The following is a 9,439-nucleotide window of genomic DNA, read 5'->3' on the forward strand; positions in this document are numbered from 1 at the left end:
AAAATACATACGGATCCATCAACGACATCCTCACGCCCTAGTGCGCCGGGTCACCAACCGACGGGTGAGGAGCAGCGGCGTTGGCGGCGAGCTCAAAGTGCTTATGAACAATGTCGTCCAAGGTTGCCCTACGGTCCAAGAAGGCCAGCATCCTATCATCCTCCTCTTGCATGTAGTAGTCCTTGCGGATGATTTGCGCGTAGAAGTGGGTGATTATGTTGATGGTGTCTTGTTGTGTCAGGCGCTGCACGGCGAGCGCGACCTCGAGGTGGACATTCTCCAGTGTGACGGCGGACAGTCGCAGGGCCACCAGTGCGTCGAAGAGGTTGTCACCGTAGTGGCCGTTGAGGGTGGCAGGCATCGCAGAGCCTGGGCGCGTCGACTGGAGGCGTATGTCAAGGTCGTCCGCGAGCTTCTTAACGATGGTGAACTTGTCGAGGAAGCCGATGAGGACCTCGTCGAACAAGGAGACGAAGCTGTCCTCCAAGCGGCCCCTTGCCCTGGCGGCCTTGGGCACTACCTGGAGATGTTCCTCGGTGCCGGGCCGCAGGCCGGTGTCGTAGACCATCTGGCACAGCCGGCTGATGCTCGCGCTAATCGCCTCCATGGGTCTAGCTTAGCTTCTAGTCAACTGATCTTGCGATTGGAGTGATCACTCTTGCCCTTGGTTATCGTGCGTAGGTGTGTAGGATTTCATATTAGATTGGACTAGCAGGGAGCCTTTATATGAGAAGTGCAGACTGCGTTGAACTCACGTGCGTGTTGGCCATCTACTCCGCGGCCCTCTACGGCACCTACCTTTGGCTGTATGAAAGGTGGGCTAGCCACCCGTTGGGCCCACGTGTCATGCACCCAAAGGCAAGTGTAGTAAGTCAATGAAGCTGCGTCCCCCTCCGTGTCGGTGCAGTATAGTCATCTCATCGGACCTCTAGTTGGGGCCAAACGAGAGAAGTTTGATGTTTACTGCTTTATTGGTCCCCTTTGCATTTTGCGCCAAGTTTTGACCTTTGATTTAACTAATAAAATGTTAATGCATGTAACCAGAAATGTAGTGTAAGTCACCTTACGAAAACCAAATAATCCCAAAACACTTAGGCACAGTACATTAACTCCCTCCTCATTTCTTATTTCGTGACATATCAACAAATGAGAGATGTGGGCCATGCATGCTTTCAATGACTTGAGACTACCAAACATGACATGCAGTGGTTAGTTCATTGCATGTAATCCTATTAATTAGCAAAAAGACATTAAGTTCTCTCGCCGATAGGAATAAAACAATACACCATGTATTTATTTACAAAGGGAGTAGTACATTTTTTGTGACATGCATTACTAGATATTGCTAGTCAAATACTAAAATCCAGATGGACATGGTAGTACTACTAAATCCAGGCTGTGGTGCTAGTACTAGTAGTAGTACTACCAATGTAGTAGCACTATACTACATGTTGGTCAAATTATTATGTGTTGCTCCTCACAGTGAAGTGACAAGACCCTGCGCCGGAGATGACACCTGAGTATAGGCGCCATGTTCGGCATACCATACTCAGCCTCACCATCTGCAGTCACTATCATCATGCCTGTAGAGCTAGACTACTTACAACTAGCTGTGTTCGACATAATTTCCTGTGCGTAGATGCCCATGCATTGCACGAAACACCAAGATTGGGGGGTGGACGGCGCCGGCAGCGGCCATCGCGCTAGATTTTTCCATGGCCTTCTAGATGTGGTGGGGAGGAGATAAGGCTGATTGTGAGAGACAAGGAGTTGTTTGTAAATAGGGAACGAGTGCGGGCTTCTTTTTGCAAAACCGGAGAAGTTTGGTTTGTATGCGTCAGATCTAGATCCGACGGCTATTGGTGAAAGATGGCAGGCACAACATCATCACCAACTCAAGACCTGTTTGATTCACGGGATTTTGAAAACGCAGGAATAGGACACGGCAATATTATAAGTTTCAAACTGATATTACAAATGTTAGGAGTAATGATGCACCTACGAAGAGGGAATTACTAGGAAGTTTACGTAAGAACTTTCGTTACTTTAGGTGGATGCAGCATTATCGTACAAACTAAAATCCACAGCCCTAACAAGTCACTAATGGGAAAATAAGTTTTCACGTCTCTGGCCACTTGATGTTTCAAAAACAAATTAAGCTTCTGCGGAGACTTTGTCATTTAGGCTTAGACGCTTGCGGTGATCAGCACGCCATTCATTATTGTGCCAGAGAACGCCAAACCTCATTACCTTGAGCACACTTGCCTCCAGAATAAAGAAGCCGGCCAATTTAATCTCCAATGTGTTGCCTCAGTAGTCGATCAAATCATTTTTTTCTAAGACGGAGATCAAGGCATTCGATGAGATTGTTATAGTGCAGCACATTTTTCACTTTCAGGGTCTTTTTTATCTGCATAAGAAGAGAACATATTAGAGCAGCTGGTTGTATAAGATTGCCATGTCATCAAGAGGTACCAATATCATTCGCTCATACAATAGGGTTGGCTGGCTAGTGATATTTTTTCACTCTCTCTCTCTCTCTATTTCTCTTTCCTCTCATTTACCTAGGAGCACATGAAGAGCTTGGGCATTCGTTGCCTTCCACTATGTGGCCGATGCCATATTTCTCAAAAGTATGCCACATAATATGCATTGATGTCAAATCAAAAGATTTTGGCACCGCTCTCGTGATGTGAGAGAGTTGGCACTGCTGTGCACACAGACCCACACGTATAAACAAATCAATCAAACCAACTACACCAGCCTCTCACTCTCCCAAACAAGTGTTTTTTATTGCCTTAGTCCTCTCTCTCCCACACAAGTGTTTTTCATTGCGTGAGTTAATTTGGCACCAGAGCAAAGTAGGTGATCCAGATTGAGGCATCAGGTGAGCAATGGAGGGGCATCGATGCCAAATGCATCACAAGTGAATTTGGCACGTGTTTTGGCCTACATAGTGGAGGGCCGTTATAGCCCACTTTTGTACTACCTCGTATTTAGTATAAAATTTTGACCATAGATTTACCTAAGAAAATGCCAATGCATGTCACTAAAAATTATACCATTTGAAATTATGTTCAAATACGAATCCAACGATATAGTTCTTAATGACATGCATTAACATTTTGTCGGTTAAATCTATGGTCAAATTTTGATACTACAAAATAGGAAGAGTAAACCAGGACAGAGGTAGTACTTGCTCTTAGGGTAACCATAGAGTTACTAGTCTAAGTTACTTTCCACTATGACTAGCCTAGGCTACTATAGTAGTACAACAAAAAACAATGCAGGTGATCACGTGAGAAAAAAATACTAAAAACATTTATTTCGATGCAGTGTGTAGATGCAGTTTTGAACACTACATTTGTCATCGTAATTTGGGAAAATTACGAAAAAATTGAGCTACGTTGTGATTTACCCTTTACTAATAGGAAAGAAGTTTCACCTTGATGAGTAGCTTCTCCATGCACAGAAAGCATGTAAGGAATCCAACAACTTGATACAGATTGGGGCCGATAGATTTTATTGCCAAGATCTTCATTATGCGCATAGACTGGGTCAAGCTTGTGGGAATCATTTTCTGGAAGACGGTCGTAAATACATCAAGAAGAAATTTAAAAGTGTGAATTTCAAGAAGACGGAGAAGAAGATGAGTGTTGTACCTGAACGATTACGAATCCAATAAAGAGTTCGGAGAATTTGGCAGATGAGCACACCAACGCTGTCAATTTTGGCGCATCAATGACCCTAATTTTTGTTGGACCTTCTAGATCCGATACAAGCAATCTCTCAAGGAAAGGTGCATTCTCAATGACCATAACATGGAACAGCTGGAGTGATCTCTTCCCAATTGATGTCTTGTTGCGGGGCCAGCAAGACACATAAATCCATCGGAGATTCGTCGAGGCGATGTGGAGGCTAATGAACCTGTGGATCTGCTCAAGACGAAGGTACTCAAGCACAGTACAACTGCGGAGCAGGTGCTCCATAGCCTTCTTTGAGATGACAACGTCGAAGAGGTCAAGCTGCTTGAGTTGAGGGAGAAGAAGGGCGGGTGCGGCATTAATCTAGGGAAGATAGCAGGAGCTGAAGCTGGCATTGCGCAGTGATACGTCTCCAACGTATCTACTTTTCCAAACACTTTTTCCCTTGTTTTGGACTCTAACTTGCATGATTTGAATTAAACTAACCCGGACTGACGTTGTTTTCAGCAGAACTACCATGATGTTGTTTTATGTTTAGAAAAGAAAAGTTCTCGAAATGACCTGCAAATCCATGGAGGGACTTTTCAGAATTAATAAGAATTTTTGGCAAAAGAATCAAGGCCAGGGGGCCCAGGGCTTGTCCATGAGACAGGGGGGCGCGCTGCCCCCCCTAGGGCGCGCCCCCTATCTCGTGGGCCCCTCGGAACTCCTCCGACCTCAACTCCAACTCCATATATACCGTCTCGCGGAGAAAAAAATCAGAGAGAAAGTTTCATCGCGTTTTACGATACGGAGCCGCCGCCAAGCCCTAATCTCTCTTGGGAGGGCTGATCTGGAGTCCGTTCGGGGCTCCGGAGAGGGGGATTCATCGCCGTCGTCATCATCAATCATCCTCCATCACCAATTTCATGATGCTCACCGCCGTGTGTGAGTAATTCCATCGTAGGCTTGCTGGACGGTGATGGGCTGGATGAGATTTACCATGTAATCAAGTTAGTTTTGTTAGGGTTTGATCCCTAGTATCCACTATGTTCTGAGATTGATGTTGCTATGACTTTGCTATGCTTAATGCTTGTCACTAGGGCCCGAGTGCCATGATTTCAGATCTGAACCTATTATGTTTTCATGAATATATGTGTGTTCTTGATCCTATCTTGCAAGTCTATAGTCACCTATTATGTGTTATGATCCGACAACCCCGAAGTGACAATAATCGGGACACTTCTCGGTGATGACCATAGTTTGAGGAGTTCATGTATTCACCATGTGTTAATGCTTTGGTCCGGTTCTCTATTAAAATTAGGCCTTAATATCCCTTAGTTTCCACTAGGACCCCGCTGCCACGGGAGGGTAGGACAAAAGATGTCATGCAAGTTCTTTTCCATAAGCACGTATGACTATTTACGGAATACATGCCTACATTACATTGATGAACTGGAGCTAGTTCTATATCACCCTATGTTATAACTATTGCATGAGGAATCGCATCCGGCATAATTATCCATCACTGATCCATTGCCTACGAGCTTTTCATATATTGTTCTTCGCTTATTTACTTTTCCGTTGCTAGTGTTACAACTACTACAAAAACCCTAAAACATTTATCTTTACTGTTGCTACTGTTACCATTACTATCATACCACTTTTTGCTACTAAATACTTTGCTGCAGATACTAAGTTATCCAGGTGTGGTTGAATTGACAACTCAACTGCTAATACTCAAGAATATTCTTTGGCTCCCCTTGTGTCGAATCAATAAATTTGGGTTGAATACTATACCCTCGAAAGCTATTGCGATCTCCTATACTTGTGGGTTATCACGCAGCGTTGGCGTGAGGCGGAGCGTGGACGACAGCAGAGAACAACATCGTCCAGCTTCAAAGCTGAGCTCCTCGATCTAGGGCAGGGGATAAGAACCACATTTCGAACTTGGGTTGGACCTTGCAGTTGGTACTAAACATGCGGATGTCAAGGCGTCTGGCTAGCCCAGGGTGCGATGAAAGGATCTTGGAGACTGCGTTCATGCGTTTGCAATCCACGTCGTAGAGGCAGCTGTCGACGGTGAGGTTGAGGGGGATGCGGCGCCAGAGGGGGCGCCACTGTTGGGAGAGCGGGGTCGTCCGCACTGTGGGAAGGAGGCCGATGATGACGATTAACATGTCGTGGGGAGGCTGCTGATGAAGTCCAGGCTCGCCGGATGCGGTTTTGGCTCGAGCCGCCTTCCCTTGGTGGCTGCCTTGCTGCCCATCTCAACCGACAGCGACACCGGTGTACATGTGTGCTGGTGTGTGTTGTGTGCTGGGTGTGCGTGAGTGTGTCCTTTTGTGCGTGCCACCGCGCAGTGGTGAATTGTGCGCGAGTGCGTCCTTCACGCGGAAGAAGTGTGTCCTCAATGCGCCCTGAATTTACTAGTGTGCAGGGTGCTACCCCGAGTGGTTTCAACTTTGTTTACTTCACCACGTGTCAGATGGGCCTCTAGTTTACTTATTTTCACCCAGTGCCACATGGGCCAGCACACGAAGATACAAAACACGAGCCGACAAGGTAGCACGTGGACTGGTTGACCGGTCAACTAAACAATATACGGAGCTATACGCTGACACAGTGAGCGTACAATCCTTCGGTATAGAGAGTTCGAGTGAGAGGGGAGGCCCATGAGAGATAGCATAGAGAGAGAAAGAGCTACTCCCTCTGTTCGATAATGTAGTTTCAACATTTTTTAAAGTCAAACTTTTGAAACTTTGACCAAGTTTATAAAGAAATTACTTATATCTATAATACCAAAGATAAATGATAGTATGAAGTAAGTAAATGTTGTGATGAATCTAATGATCGTTCCAGATGTAAATGTTTTTCTCCACATATACCTGGTCAAACTTTTCTGAGGTTTGACTTTTCAAAACATCCATATGCTTATGGACGTGAGAGAGTCCCTAACTAGAGAGAGAGAAATAGAAAGAGTGAGTGAAAAAAATGTGTGTGCGTGTGTGAAAGAGACATGGAAAACACACGATAAAAGTAGAGAAAAAGTGTGTGTGTCTTATGCAAACATATCACACATGCATCTTCGACAACGGAAGCAAGGTGATGAGATAGTGTGTGGTTGTTTGCAACCGAGAGAGAAAGACCCCTAGCACGTGGACAAGAGGGGTCTGACAAACAAGGGAGAGAGGTCGAGAGAGACGTACGGAGAAAATGTAGACATGGGGAGGAGAGAGTGTATGTTTGTCATAGAGAGATCCCCTGGAGATCGTGATGGGACTACATGGGTGGGAGATCGAGTGACAAGGTGTGTGTGCGATAGAAGATACCCCGAGAGATATCGAGATAGACGTATGGATGGAAGGAGACAATATGTGTGTTCCTGATGGCTAGTGAGAGATAATCATACTTAGGGGAGGGGAGTGCTTGCGCCTATGATGGAGTGAGGGACTATGGTACTTAGGAGGGTGTGTGTCACATAGAGAGAGAACAAGGGAGGAGAGTGTTGGATGGGTCTACATGTATAGCGCGAGCGAGACATGTGTATGTGTGAACCAGGGAGAAATAAAGTTTGAGAGAGATAGAGGAGCCCCGATAAGGCTGAGTGGTGCGTCAGATAGCTGAGAGGGGGAAAGAGATATTCCATCCACTGGATAATGCAGTGCATGTAAATTTTTTAGAAGTCAAACTTTGGAAACTTTGATCAGGTTTACGCAAATGTTATTCATGTCTACAATACCAAAGATACATCATACGAAACTACATCTCATGGTGAATCTAATGGTATATGTTGGCCGTTCTAGATGTAATTGTTTTTTTCCACGTACATGGTCAAACTTTGTGATGTTTGACTTTTCAATTGATCTATATGCTATGGACCAAAGAGAGTGCCTAAGTCGAGAGAGATCAAGTGCGTGTGAAGGAGAATGAGTAAGTCTGCAAAAAGAGTATGTGTGTGAAAGAGAAAGTGACAACAAACGATAAATTAGAGAGAGTGTGTGTTTTTTCATTTCTTATGCAAACATATCACGCATGCATCTCCGAGATAGAAAAGCGAGGCAAGGAGATACACGAAGATAGCTAGTGTGTGATTGTTTGCAACGGGGAGAGACACCCCTATAGCACATGTCCAATAGAGGTCTAGCCAACGAGGAACAAAGGTCTAGAGGGACACATGGAGAACATGGACGCATGGGGAGGGAGAGAGGGTGTGTTTGTGATAGAGAGATCACCTCGAGATCGTGAGGGGACTATATGGGTGGGAGATCGAGGGAGGTGCGTGCGCGATAGAAATATGCCCCGAGAGAAATCGAGATAGACCATGCACATGTTTGTGATGGAGACTAAGATTAGCTAGTCATATACATATAGGGGGGACTGCGTGTGCCTACAATTGAGTGAGAGACCATCATACTTGGCTAGCTAGGCATGAGATTGTGTGTGTGTGCGTGTGAGATGGAGAGAGAACGAGGGAGAGAGATAGAGTTTTATATGGGCCTATCGAGTGCGAGTGAGATATGCATGTGTATGTGTGACCCAGGTAGATGGAGAGTTTGAGAGAGAGAGGGAAGAGCTCCAAGACGATAGAGTGGTGCGTGAGAGAGTTACGGGCAACGAGCCAAGGAATTTGTGTGTGTATGATGAGTGCACCCAAGATATCTGGCCTGGACTAGAGAATCATACATAGTGTGTGAGAGAGACCTATAGATGGAGTATATATGCATGCCAACTAGAAAGACCCCCCCCCACACACACACACACAAAAAGAGAGAGAGAGAGAGATGGAGAGAAAGGGAGAGGGACCAACAAGGTATGTGTGTTGGATGCATGCGACAGAATTGAAGATTGTCGGAGAGAGAGAGCAGGAGTCCAGGAGAGGGGGAGGTCGCGTTTTATGCATCAAAGACTGATATAAACCACGTTTCGATATAAACTTGCATTCAAATATTTCAATTGGAGAACATGTTGTCTGCAATCCACACATGAACAGATATATGCGTATATCAAACAAGTTCATTAATTAGACATTCAACATGTTCATGGAGTACTATAATACTGTACAGCATGCTACTCGATTGAGGTGTTCAATTTTGGATTTAGTTCACTATTTTGACCTGGTGAACGAGCTATTTCATTGAATCGAGATATTTCATTTTGGGTTTGATTCCCGTTTTTGAGTGGGTCAACTATTTGTCATATAGTAAATCGCTAGTAATGAGCATGTAAAAAGACATTACTCCCAAGCATCATCTCTCCATCTAAAAAAGAAGTGGCAAGCTAATATTTCAAAATTTGATTCGAATCGACTTGGTAAGGTAGACGTGGATGCTCGTTCTCCCAAAATTTGAACAAACCGTTAAACATCCTCTGCTCGGTGGAATTCGCCCGAGCAAATAAATGGAAGATGTGAAATTACTGGCCTATGTGGGACACACATCAGTTGTCCCATTGTACATTGAGGGTAGGTTCGTAACTTCATCCAAGCACGCCTTCTCCTCGGTCGAAATGACATGTGCCGAATAATTCATAAACCATGGTCGGCAAAACACGCTCTCCTCGCCTGAAATAGCTCGCACCCACTATTTTAAAACACGCTCTCCTTGCCCGAAATCGCTCGCGCCCACTATATTTCAAAACATGCCCGAAATTGCTCCCACCCACTATTTGGGGAGAAGCAAAGTTACTCTACTATCCCCGACCCTCAGTACACAGACCCAAGCCGAGAATCCTAAAGGCAGGGGTAGAACTGTAAC

Source organism: Triticum dicoccoides, chromosome 3B (genome assembly GCF_002162155.2).
Source record: "Triticum dicoccoides isolate Atlit2015 ecotype Zavitan chromosome 3B, WEW_v2.0, whole genome shotgun sequence".
In the NCBI taxonomy this organism is placed as follows: domain Eukaryota; kingdom Viridiplantae; phylum Streptophyta; class Magnoliopsida; order Poales; family Poaceae; genus Triticum; species Triticum dicoccoides.